Here is a 12,167-nt window from a genome sequence, read left to right as displayed (position 1 = left end):
CGCTCGGGGCGCTCTGCGGCGCGGAGCGGCGCCATTTTGAGAGTGAAGGGAGCGCGCGGTGTGCGCGCGGGGGGCGGCGGCCGCTGGGGCATCCCGGGAGGGGCCACTCGGGACAAACCCGGGATACCCCCGGGATAACCCCGGGATAACCCCGGGAACGGGTGCGGAGCACACACACAGCGGTCGGGCCGCCCCTTTCCTCCCCCGCCCTGGTGCCCGTGCTCTCGGGGACAGCAGGGGGAGCCTCCCCGGACTGTCCCCGGAACGGCAGGGGACGAGCCCGGCCAGAGCCGCWTCGAGAGGTCCCGCACGCCAAGAGTCGGGGTTCTGTGTGCCCACGCACCCGGAGCACGGTCCCTGTCTGTCTGTCCGCGCTCCCCGGCGGCGGAAGCGTTTCCCGGGCCGCGCTGGGGCTCCCCCGGCCGCTCCCGCCGCCTCCCCGAGAAGGGTCCCTGGCCCAGGTCAGCCCTTCCCCCCGGGTGCCTTCTTCAAATCCGTTCACCTTTACTAATAAAATGAGAAATGACTCTTTCTTTTCCTGTTCTTTTCCCCCCTCCTCTTTCCCCCCAGCCCCCACTCCGTCGCTGCCCCCTCTCTGTTTTTCTCTCGGGATTGAGAGGTAGGAGAAGGGATAAGGTTTTCGCTGATAGGCTGCATCCTCCGTCAAACATTCCTGCCGCCCTCTCTGGGATGTGAGTGGAGGTGTAACCGAGGCTTCCGTCCTCGGGCTCGGYTCCCTGACTGCATCCGTGTTTGCTCTTTAGGATTCAGGTTTCTGTTTTGTTTGTATTTTTTATATTCAGCTTTTTGGGTTTTGTTTGTTTTGTGTTTGTCTAACGCGAGCCCAGATTTCATAAGGGAAAACTGATTTTTCTGGTTCTTTTTACCGTAGGCGGCTTGAAAGATAGAATCAGTGCTGGATGCTTGCAGCCTTTTGCTTCAGCGGGCAGAGAAGGAAAAAGGTGGACGCTGACCTGCAGCAGTTGTTTCCTATGAAAGGGTAGAAATATCGGACACTATTCTGGGATTATTTGTGCGTGTTTCGTCCTGAAAAGGCCTCTGAAATAATCAGTAGGCATCTGGGAAGAGAATTGAAGAAGTCGTGTTTTTTTCTTCTACCAATGTCGACCACATCACCCTTGGATTCTTTTGTCCACATGGCATGGATACATAGCTGAATTTATGAAGTTCTGAATACTTCAGCCGCCAAAAAAAGTGCTTTCTTGTTTTTAGATACTATTTTTCTTCTCGGCAGCATTCTGTCTGAGTCTGAAGCGTGACCAGTTTTGTTCACAGGCTCCAGGTTAAATGTGGCCTGAGTCACTGTGTAGACATTGCTGAAAAGTTTCATGGCAGATATTTTTTTCCCCCTTATTTTGCTATATAGATATTCTGACATAGTGTTCTCTCATTTTGCAGTTAGACCTATTTCCTAAATGAAGAATTTAACAGATGTTTGTTTATCCTTTTTTCTTTTATATTTTATTTAATATTTTTGTTGAAAAATGTTGCCGATAAGCAGTATGGAGGTATCCAGATAGCTTTTGTTTACAAATGCCTCTGCTACCGGAAGGTAGGAAATGTTCTACAGTTCATATGTGAAATTTGCGTTTTTAGCTTCACAGTTGGTGGTGTAAAACCCATGTTTATTTCACCTGGAGCTGATGCTAGTTATAGTGATATCTACATGGAATAGACAAAAGGAGCTGCCRGAGAAAAGACAAGGTTTTTAAGAGAGACAGTTGGCAGACTTTGTGAATAGCCTTGTGGGATCTGTGAGCAAGAAARATGGGTAGCTGATTTCTGTGAGGTCAAATCTATGTCAAACTGCTACGAATGTAGTATCAACGGGAACTCGGGATATTATCTCAAGGAAAACAAACYGGAAGAGTATAAATCAGGCAGAACTTACACCTTGTGTGGTCCTCTTGGATTAGGTAAGTGTTGTAGTGTTCATAAATCAATTTTCACTTGAAAAAGAATTTTATCAGTAGAACAGTTAAACCACTAATTTTTACTGTTTTACTGGTTGGAGGTTCTTGTCTGCTTTTTTTTTTTTTTTTTTTTTTTTTTTTTTTTTTTTTTTTTTTTTTTTTTTTGAGAATGTTGAGTGCTGAAGCTTGGTAATTTTCACTTGCCGACTTTTATGATCAATGGAATAATTCTTTAAGGATTTGAAGAATATAGGCACAAGAGTAACATGTAGGTAAGARTATGATTTTGTGGGAGATTAAAAAGTGCGTACATCTAGACTAAATCCATAAGGAATTTAGACTTCATATTAATATTGTAATCTCAGCAGTGAATGTTACACACTTTTGACCAAATCTTCAGGATGGATTGAGACTTGACTGTCTCAGTCCTTACATTTGTGTTATATGTGTTGCAGCATCAGGGTAGTAATAGCACAGAGGGGTTTTTTTTAATTCTTTTTTTCTTCCTTTTCACTGTTCTTTGTCAGTTACAAAAGCCACGGGGTTTTTTTTTGTCAAAAATTATTTTACTGCCAGCCAATGTAGGCTGGCTTTTTACTATGTTGATACTTCAGTGTATTTTCCTATTTTGTGATGGGAATGAATTAGTCTGACTGGTCTACAAAAAAACAACTTCTCCCTGGAATGATTCAAAATGAAATATAGTGGTGAAGTGTCTAATCTTACATGTTATTTTTAGATATATTGCAAGTSCTCCCACAGTGATTAAATATTTCTTAATTCAGGAGTTAATGTGTTTATAATAATTTTTGTAGGTTTGAATTCAACTGAACTGCTGCTGCCTCAAAGAAAATCAAGATGGACAGAGCAACTTAATTCAAAAGTCAGTGGTAATTTTACTGAAGTTTTCTATCCTCACCCCACCTYGGTGATTCATAGGGCTTTAAATAATTAAAGTATTGCTGGGTAGGCTTTGAACTGAGCRTCTGTCAGAGGTTACATATTTACCTTCGTTGTCAGCTTTTAAAATATTTTTGAGACCTTCTGCAATACTGAAGTGTTAGTAGTAGTGAACTAATGAAACAAAAAAACCGGTTTTTTCTAAGAGCAGTGCAAAGACGTTTGAGAAGATTGCTTGCAGAAGAAGTRTAGTTAAGCATGGGAAACTGTATTTAAAACTTATAGCAGTGGTTTTTTCCTTCTGTAGCTTGTTATTTTGACCACAAATGAAGGATGTGCATCTACATAAATTCTGTAGATTCTTGGTCTCACTACAGTTCTTATCTGTGTGTTGTCAGTGTATAAATGTTTAACTAGTTTTGGTTTTCTGCTTTGGGTGGTCTTGCAGTTTTTTTTAATTTTAACTTCTCTTTCAGTGTTGTTGTTTTGAAAATATGGAAATTGTGAAATATGAGTAGCGGGCTGTTTCTTTAACGTCTGGTTGTGGCTTGTTGGAATTGTGAGCTGAGCCACATGTGAAAGGACCCAAACCAGTACAAAAAAAATTGTCTGCTACATTCTTTTACGTGTATCTTCAGTATGCTTTGTTTGAAAGCATTTGGTRAATGGAGAGTTCACATGTGGTGAATTCACAGGTGGCCATTTAGTTTGATTGTTGTCTATTGTATACTCCTGAGACTAACAGAAACAATCACTTATTAACTCATAGAAAAAGTCACGTGTCGCTTTTTAGTCCAAGCTSTTAACTTGGAATGCTGTGAGATACTTTTATTTCTTTTCACGATGCTCTCACATGGAGCTCTATCTCCCTCTTTCTATTTTGGGTGGCATCTTTATCTAGACTGTAGAAGTTTTGAGCACTTTGCTTTTTAGCTTCAGTAAATTAATTCTGTCTTTACACATCTCTGTTTGTGGTAATTTTTAAATTCCTTTCACAGTACTTACACTTGGGAAGTTGTCCCACACTTCAGGGGAAGGGAGCGCCCAAAACTTGTAAATGGTTGTGGTTGAAGGGGGCAACAGAGGGTCAGAGGGTCTACAAAAGTCACCAGTTTTTGTTAGTAAATTGCACATTTGGTGTTGAAATTGGTGTGTCAGTATGTCAGTCCCTGTCCTATGTCAGCACACAGCTTACATAGTAGGAATACAATGGCAGGAAAGAGAGAATGAATTGAGGAGGAGAGAGGAAAAGAAAGAGAGAAAAAGATATCACCAGTCCTGATTCCAGTCTTGGTCTGGCTGATGGCACGTCCTGGGGTGTGCAGCCAGGGCTTGATGGGGTACCTTTTATAGGTTTCCTTGCCCTGATGGTAAGGTTTTTCTACACTTTGTGTGCAGATCAGTTACCATGCATGATCCATTCTTTGAGGCCTTTCTGGAAATGGGTTGGAGGGATTTGGGGGTCCTTGGCATTCCCTCCTCTTTCCCTTCCTACTGCATTGAATTTTGGTCAACAGTTCATTCCCACTTTTGTGCTGGTGCTGTCTTTTGTTTGCTGTGTCTCCATGGACTAGAATAAGAATATTTGTCCCTTCTGCCTTACCTCTGCATGGCCCCTGCTCCAGCCACATTCCATTTACCAACAGTTGTTGGTTGGCTCCATATACCACCAACTGTTGGTGTTTGAGATATACATGTTGACCTCTTATCCTCCGGGATTCTATAAAAGTGTATTTTTWAATTTGTGTCCATATGTGTTTCACAAGGATTCAGGAATATATTACAGGTTTGCCCTTCTACCCTAAACAAAATTCATACATATTGAGAGAATTCGAAGTGTGTTGGTCCCCTAGGTTTTTGTWTTTCAAATGTTTGTGGTTTGTTAGGTGCTTTACAGAGAGCTATGAAAGTAGTGTTGTTGTCCCCAAGGGCTTATACTTTAAGCCTTGATGTAAACATAGCTTTTATAGTGGAGTAAGTATCAGCAGGTTTTGTCTTTTACTGATGTATTCATTCTGGTAGATTAATAAAATGGGTACATTCGTACTGGCTAATTCTTCAGAATGGTGTAAGCTGCTCTACCATGTGAAAAAAAAAAACTGCTGGTGGAAACTTTTGAGAATAAATAACCTTTAATCTTGCATCAAAGCTGAAATGTAATTACATCAGTAAAATGATAGAGACAAGTTGTGCAGATATTTAGCATTGTGCAAGTTAATATGCTCTGTGCTCCTTTTTTTTTTTGGTCCTCCATTCTAATGAGGTTATTCTGTTTAACATGTGGATAAAACAGTGTCACAGTAACAGTTCATYGATGTCTGAGGAAGTTGTTTTATTTCTTTTTTATTTTCTGTAGTAAGAGTAAATTCTGTCCTGCAAGGACAACTATTTGYAGACCTCATTATAAACAAATCTGAATGAAACTTGGCATGCTTTTTGTTTTGTTTTTTTTACTCTATGTGTTTGACTAACATGGTAACTGATGATAATGCGCTATGTGGTGGTGTCAACTCTTCCAGAGTCTACTCCTTTCATATCTTRGGTAGACACGGGGAAACAACTGAAATAGGGAATTGTTTCTCTGCTTTATGTACTCAGCATATGGCAAAACTTCTACCTTTTTCACTGCTACTTCTTCATATTCTTGTGAAGACTCAAAAGTGCTAAAAAATTCCTGGTGATTTCCTACATAATGTATGCTGACAAGGGCGGTGATGCAATTGACCTTACACGTCACCTTTTGAATTTGAACCTTGCAAAAAGGGAAGAGATGTGCATCTGTCAGGTTTTCTGTTAAATGATCAGTATTAGTGGAATCATTACACACCAAAGTGTGTAGACTCTAAGTAGGAGAAACCTGGTTGTAGTTTACCTTAAAATGTGAAGTTAATTCATGTGATGAAATAGTTTCCTTTTGTTGTTTTAATCAAAATTTTGGTACAATATGAAARTGAAAACTAATCTTTCATTTAAAAAGTCATGTGTTACTTGGAGCACTTAGCAGCTTCATCTGTATCTKAAACACTCCTGAAAAGATATTTTGATTGTTGTGACATTTATGTTTGATCCATAGAGGTGATGTTAAAGCCTGTTGCTTGTGAACCATAACTATATATAGAAAAGGGGACTATATGATAAAGAGCAATAGAGCATTCTAGATCCTTATGCAAAACAAAGTGTACTTCATTCTCATATAAGGAACTTGAGCCCTAAATAAAAATGAAGGTGGACTTTTTGTTTTGTTTGTTTTTTTGTTGGGTTTTCTTTTGTTTTGCTAAGTCTCTGTAAAGCGAACTGTTAAGGCTGTGATGATGCTAAGGAATATGTTTGCTTTAATTGGTTAAAAACCTGGCCATGGCATTTTGACTTTGTACACTTCTCATACCTAAACATGTCGTGTTCAGGTCTGACACAGGACCTTGCTCCTTCCTCAATGCTCTGCTATAAACCTTAGTTCCTATAAAACATGAGACAAGAAGGTAAATTATAAATTGTATGGATATCTTTGTTCTTCTGTATTGTCCAGTGGTAGAATATATATGAGGACAGTTCTGTATTGGATGGTGGGGTCAGCAAAACTAACATGTTTGCTCTGCAGTAGCATGATTGAGAAATAAGAGACTTCAGTTGAACTGTTTCAGAATTTTTTGCTTAACTGGTGGGAGAGACCTTTAAAAGTTCAACTTCCTTTCCTTTCTATTGAAGGTGTGAATCTTTGGAAATAAAGTTTAGAAAACCAAAAAACTGGAGAGAAGTATCATACCCAAACCTAACCTTTCTAAAAATCGTTCTACCCTGAAATGTCACAAGGGGTGACATGAACACTTTCCCTTCAGCATGTTGAAAGCTTAACTGTAAAGATGTAAACTTGTGCTGTTGTTGAGGCTCTTTGTTTACACAGTAAGAAAAGAAAGAAAGAATCTTCAGTTGAAGTATTTGTCATGCTTTTGCAGCAATTTGTGATCAGTAGGAATGCTTCCAGTTTCAAAAACTCATAAAGCTTTTTTAAGGTTTTGAATATTATTTTCTGTTTTATTAACATGCAAATTTAGCACAGCAGAATAACTTGAAATTAGCTTATTTTGATTTGTTGGAACTACATGAATCAGAGTAGTAATGAAGATATCTAGTATGTTGTGTCTTTAAAAGGGGAATGAAAATTGAGATTTATAGATTTTAAATAAAAATATTGTTTAAGCTTACATGTAGCAACTTGACTTGACATTAGTGTTACTCTTGACTAGAGATAACAGAGGGATAACAGAAGGATCTGGTACCACTTGAATTTTTTTTTACATGTGTTTTGTGGCAGAAGAAAAAACTTCTGGTGGAGTGGGTTATTTTGAAGGCTTTCTTAGTTTGAAAAAAGTGCTGAATGTTTCTGTTATGAAAAGAGAGTGTGTAGTCTCATGGATGGGTCTTGTGCACATAATTTCTTTGCCTGATTCAGACCAACACTTGGTAGTTGTCTTATGGCTCATGATAAAGAGCTGAAACAAAAATTTGAAGCTGGCCCATGATGGCAGGACTGAAGGGACAGTATTAGCATGCTGGGCCCTCKAAAATTCATATGTATGCTCTACATGTGTCTTCTGATGAAATAAGAATTTGATTTAAATGCTGGAGCTCATTACTAGCTCAAATTTGCTCATTTGGAGCAAAGCAACMAATTTGAGACACTGAATATAACTTTTCTCCCCTGCTCTCATAACTATACTGTAGTGTACTTTAATTCTCAAGKCTTACAATCTTCTTTTACCCCATTAATAAATATTATGCTGAAAATTGCATTGACAAAGTGAGGGTGGGATATCACATGTGTTTAGTTGAGGAGTGGAATTAAAGGTCCCACCTGTAATTTGTGGCGTGTAGTACTTACTGTATTCATAATCTGTAGGGCATTTGATAAAAGATTGCAGWAATGTTCCACTTAGATACGTATGCAAGCTAATTGTAGTCTTCCCTGTAAAATACAACTGTGCATATAATCTCAGTGCTTTTAACATTGTTCRTGGTTTTCTCTGTACAAATTGGTTGACTCAGCTTCTAAACTGGTCTTCAGGGAACATCAAGAAATTTGAAATTCCTGTATCCTAATTTTGTGAATTCATGTCTTGGACCTTTCCCCCCACCATGTTACAGAATTTGAAATTCCATTCACAAGCTGCTTCAGGTATTCCTAGCTGTTTGAATTTATATTGCCTTTTTTTGTAGTAGTAGTCTTCAGACAATCTCCCAAGTTTCTCAGAAACTATTTCCTGTAAAACGATGTGGACTACACAGAGACAGAGCATAAGTATAGAAGCTAAAAATATATAATTTTTTCTCTTTGTTTTTTCTTGTCTTTAGGTGATGGGTTCAGCTGCCAGGCCTTTTTTTCCCCCAAAATTTAGCTTTTTTTTWAAATTAATTTTTCCTACAAAATTTTGGTCAGCTCCATTTAAATAGGATGTAGTTATTACTATGGTAAATCCATTCCAAAAGGATACAACTTTTAGTAGATTAAATTTTTTAAGTGTTGGAGTTTTGGCTTTTTTGCTATGTTATTGGCCAATCTTTCTCTTATTACAGTGATGGTACTATGTTGTCTGTTTCTTCATGTTGGAAAACTATGAAAATGCAAAGTTGTTTTTATTTATTCTCATAGTTCAGACAAGTAGTGTCACTAAATGTATCTTATCTATAGTAATTACACCTGTTTTTGAAGACAGCTTTCTGAGTTAGAGAAATACTTTTGTTCACTGATAGAGAATTCCTTGTGTTTAGATTTGTTCAGTACCAGTGGGACTGTCTCTGCCAGTTGAATACTGGTTARGCAAGTTAAACAACGCCTTAAAATTGGGTGGGGACAGTCTCTTGTCTGATGTCCTTGTCATCCTCAAGTTCTGCTGTGCTTTTTTTCTCCACCCTCAGTGAAGAAGCAGGTTAGGGTACACTTAAATAACTTGTATGGAGCTTAACCGGATGCCTCCATGGATGCAGAGGGTTCCATGATGAGGGTTCCATTCTTCCATGAGTACTGATATCATTGCAAGGCCATTACTATCTTTGACAGGTCCAATGGTCATTGAGAGGGGTTCTTGAGTAAGAGAAAGGAGCAAATAGTAGTCATGTCATCAGGAAGAATGAGGAGACTCCAGGGAAGTACAGGCCACTCAGCCTCACTTCAGCCCATGGGAATCTGATCCTGGAAATGCATTTCTAAACATGTGAAGAGGTGAATGAGAACAGGCAGTATGGCTTTATGAAGGGGAAAGCACACTTAACCAAGCTAATAACCCTCTCAATGAGGTGACTAGCTTGGTAGATGAAAAGAGAGCAGTGGATAATGTTTGTCCTGACCTCTGTAAGACTTTTGACACTGACTTCCATGACATCATCATGGAAAAGCTGACAAATAMGTGTGGCAAAGCGAGCAATGAGGTGTATCCAGAATGATCTGAATGGCCAGGCCCAGCTCATCAGGTATGTAATCAGTGGCACAAAGACCATTTGGAAGAAGCTGTTACAGGGTGCCCCAGGGTTCAGTACTGTAGCCCCTGCTGTTGAGCATCTTCATTAAAGTCCTGGACAGTGGGGCAGAGTTTACCCTCGCCAAGTTTGCAGGTGAKGGGGAGAACTGGCTGATACACTCACTTGATGTTTGTGCTGCCATGCATAACAAGTGGGACAGAGGGAAAATGTGAATTCTCTGGAATAGCAGCTGCATATGCCAGGTGCAGAGCAGGACCTGTTGAACAGCAAGCTGACCATGRGCCAACAATGCATTCTCATAATGAGAAAGAATAAAGCCAACATCTTCCTGGGCCACATTAGGACGATTTGCCAGCTGGTCGAGGGGAGTTCMGTTTTGTCCTGTATGTAACCCTGGTGAGGCTACATGTGGAGTACTGTGTCACCCTTACAGGCTCTGCACCAGTATTACAGGTTCCCTGATACAAGAAAGGCTGGGACTTGGTAGACAGAGTCCCTTAAAGGACCACAAAGATGATAAAGGAACTGCAGTATCTTCCCAATGGGCAGAGGCTGATACTTGGTTTAAACTTCTASGGAGGTACAAGTTGCCCATTAGTCTTCCAGAGTTATCTCTGATGTTATATTTTAATTTTTCAGATGGACCTTTCCAAATGTAAAATTAGTCAGCCACTAAATTCACTTCTCGTGCAGAATTGTATGAAGGTGAAAATAATGAGCAGTTTTGTTAGTGCTATTGATGGGACTAGAGAGTCTTGGGACAACAGCAAGACAGGTTTCCATCAGAAGATGTAAGTTGTTTTGTTACAAGGTCGTGCATAAAGTTCATAGGCCTGTTTGTCATAAAGAGTTGCATTGTTGAGAGTTTYGTGCTATAATCTGTGATGAGTGTGGACCTAGGAAAAAAAAGGTAGCATTACATGTTTTTAYGCTTGATTCCTGTCCTGGGAGTTGTGAAATTGTTATAGTGTTTATAGGTAAGTATATTAAAAATGTCAGGCTAAACATATTTTTTCTAGTTAGAGCTACTTAAACTGGATAATGAAAATCTRAAAAAGATCACAGCAGTTAAATGTGCATGCACATTGTTATATATTTCAAGTCCTTTCAGGATTCTCTGTCTTAATAATCAGGCCAGTTTTTTTGGTCTTGATCTGTGTATAGAAAACAGAATGTGGAACTGAATTTCGAAATGCTTTGATTACATCTGCTTTCTCTGCCCTTGCAGTATTTCAGAAGGTGATTTCTTTTGCCGTGCCATCTGTGGGCTCGCGTGTCCACTTGCACAGACAGTGCTGAGATTGTCTCCAGCTGAATTCTCAAAACAGTCACTTTTACAATTCCTGTAGAATATTGTGGCCTTCCAGGATGCTCTGTGGCTGTTTTCAGTGCTGTGTAAATAAAGAGAGATTTTTTGTTTAGTGCTGTAAATGTTTGATGAGTACAATCAAAACTAGAAGAAATTCTGGGTAAAGGAATTTTCCTTAGAAAGGGACCAGGAGTGATTAAGTAAATTACATTTTTGTRTAACCAGTTTATTCCAGACCTCAGTAGCCTTTGTTTTCATGATGCATTTAAGGCCAGATTAARTACTTTGTGAAAGAATTTGCTATTGTTCTACTGGGCTGTCAGGAGCAGTGCAGAGGACATGATACAACTTTCTACTATGTGAAACTAGTCTGCTTAAACTGTGGATTTTCTGTGGTTTGAGCTGTAGACTTCCTTGTTTTTCTAAAATTGTATTTATTTTAGTTTTATTTGTAGTTTATTTGTAGTTTAGCATATTTTTTAGTTTGTTCTTAATTTTAATTGTAATTTTATTTATTTTAAAGCTTTGTCTGTGCAAACTTTCCTTCATTTTATAGATGCCTGGCATGGGGGGAAAAAGTGGTCTAGGTCTGTTTTTCTGTCTTACCTTTTGGCTTCGTAACTTTTGGCATCACAGCTGCTTCCTTGGTGTAATGCTGTAGCTAAGTGAGGTAATAAATGCACACGGTTATGTCTGTAGTAACTGTAGTGGTTACCCTCTACTGAGTCTGTATGTGACTGAAGTGTACTCCCATTTTTGATGTGCCACGCAGAGATGCGGTCTGAAGTAACAGATGCCTGCTGGGGTACCGCATTGTGCTCAGCCTGTGGTGCTCTCGAGCTTCTTTAGTGGTTGGAAAGCACTGCCAGTGTCTGCCTACTCCATGCCATTGCCCCGGAGTGAAGGGTGTGAAATCCGTGACTAACATGAGGTGGCGGCGGCAGTCCCAAATTTAGCACAAATGGTGTGAGAATGAGCAAGCATTTTTTCCCCCATCCCTCTCCTGGTGAATAAATAGGGAATGAAAAAAAAGAGGTATTAAACTAATTTTACGGCAAGAAATCACACAACTTTATTAAAATGTGACAAATTGTATTTGTTAAAGCCGAGATGTACTCCATAACACTGTTTATCTATGTCTCCTTGATCGGTGTATTTCATCATGCCTGTTTTACTCAAGAGTTGCACGGTGGAGGTTTTTGTTCGTGAACAAGYTTCGCAAATGAAACTTACGTGTTAGTAAGTTTTCTTGTCTCAATAGCTGTGAATTAAAGGTTGTACACAAGGTGAGAATTTTAATATTARGATGAAGTTTGAGAAAGTGCTTTACTAAAGTAATCTGAAAGCAAGTTAATCTGAAAGTTCATGAACRGAAGGGTGATTTCTGCTTTTGTACCATATTGAATTCTATATGTATAATAGCAAGAAAAAAACAGAATTTTACTTACATTTTGGTTGTAGTGGGTACTCTTCATGCTTAAAAAGTTAGGTTTTTAAAGTGTATATTGATTTCAGGTAGCTGGGGAGAGAGCAAAGGTTGCTGGAGACAG

General features: G+C 39.3%; 1 protein-coding gene across 4 annotated transcripts in view; it reads left to right on the top strand.

Moving 5' to 3' along the window:
• Positions 1-395: 395 nt before the first annotated feature.
• GPBP1 (GC-rich promoter binding protein 1) overlaps positions 396-12,167 on the top strand; it is a 36,996-nt gene continuing 25,224 nt past the window's right edge. The window contains exons 1-3 of one of the 4 annotated variants that reach the window (XM_057389668.1): positions 396-461; positions 893-1,937; positions 2,750-2,817. The gene's annotated coding sequence lies outside the window, so the exon portion shown is untranslated. Of the gene's footprint in view, positions 462-501; positions 772-892; positions 1,938-2,749; positions 2,818-12,167 lie in introns of those variants that run through there. The other 3 variants (XM_057389667.1, XM_057389669.1, XM_057389670.1) reach the window with 3 other exon arrangements.

The sequence above is a fragment of the Malurus melanocephalus genome, unplaced genomic scaffold (genome assembly GCF_030028575.1).
Source record: "Malurus melanocephalus ecotype Western Australia unplaced genomic scaffold, MMel_1.1 scaffold_18, whole genome shotgun sequence".
NCBI lineage: Eukaryota > Metazoa > Chordata > Aves > Passeriformes > Maluridae > Malurus > Malurus melanocephalus.
This window is presented reverse-complemented; position numbering and strand designations above follow the sequence as displayed.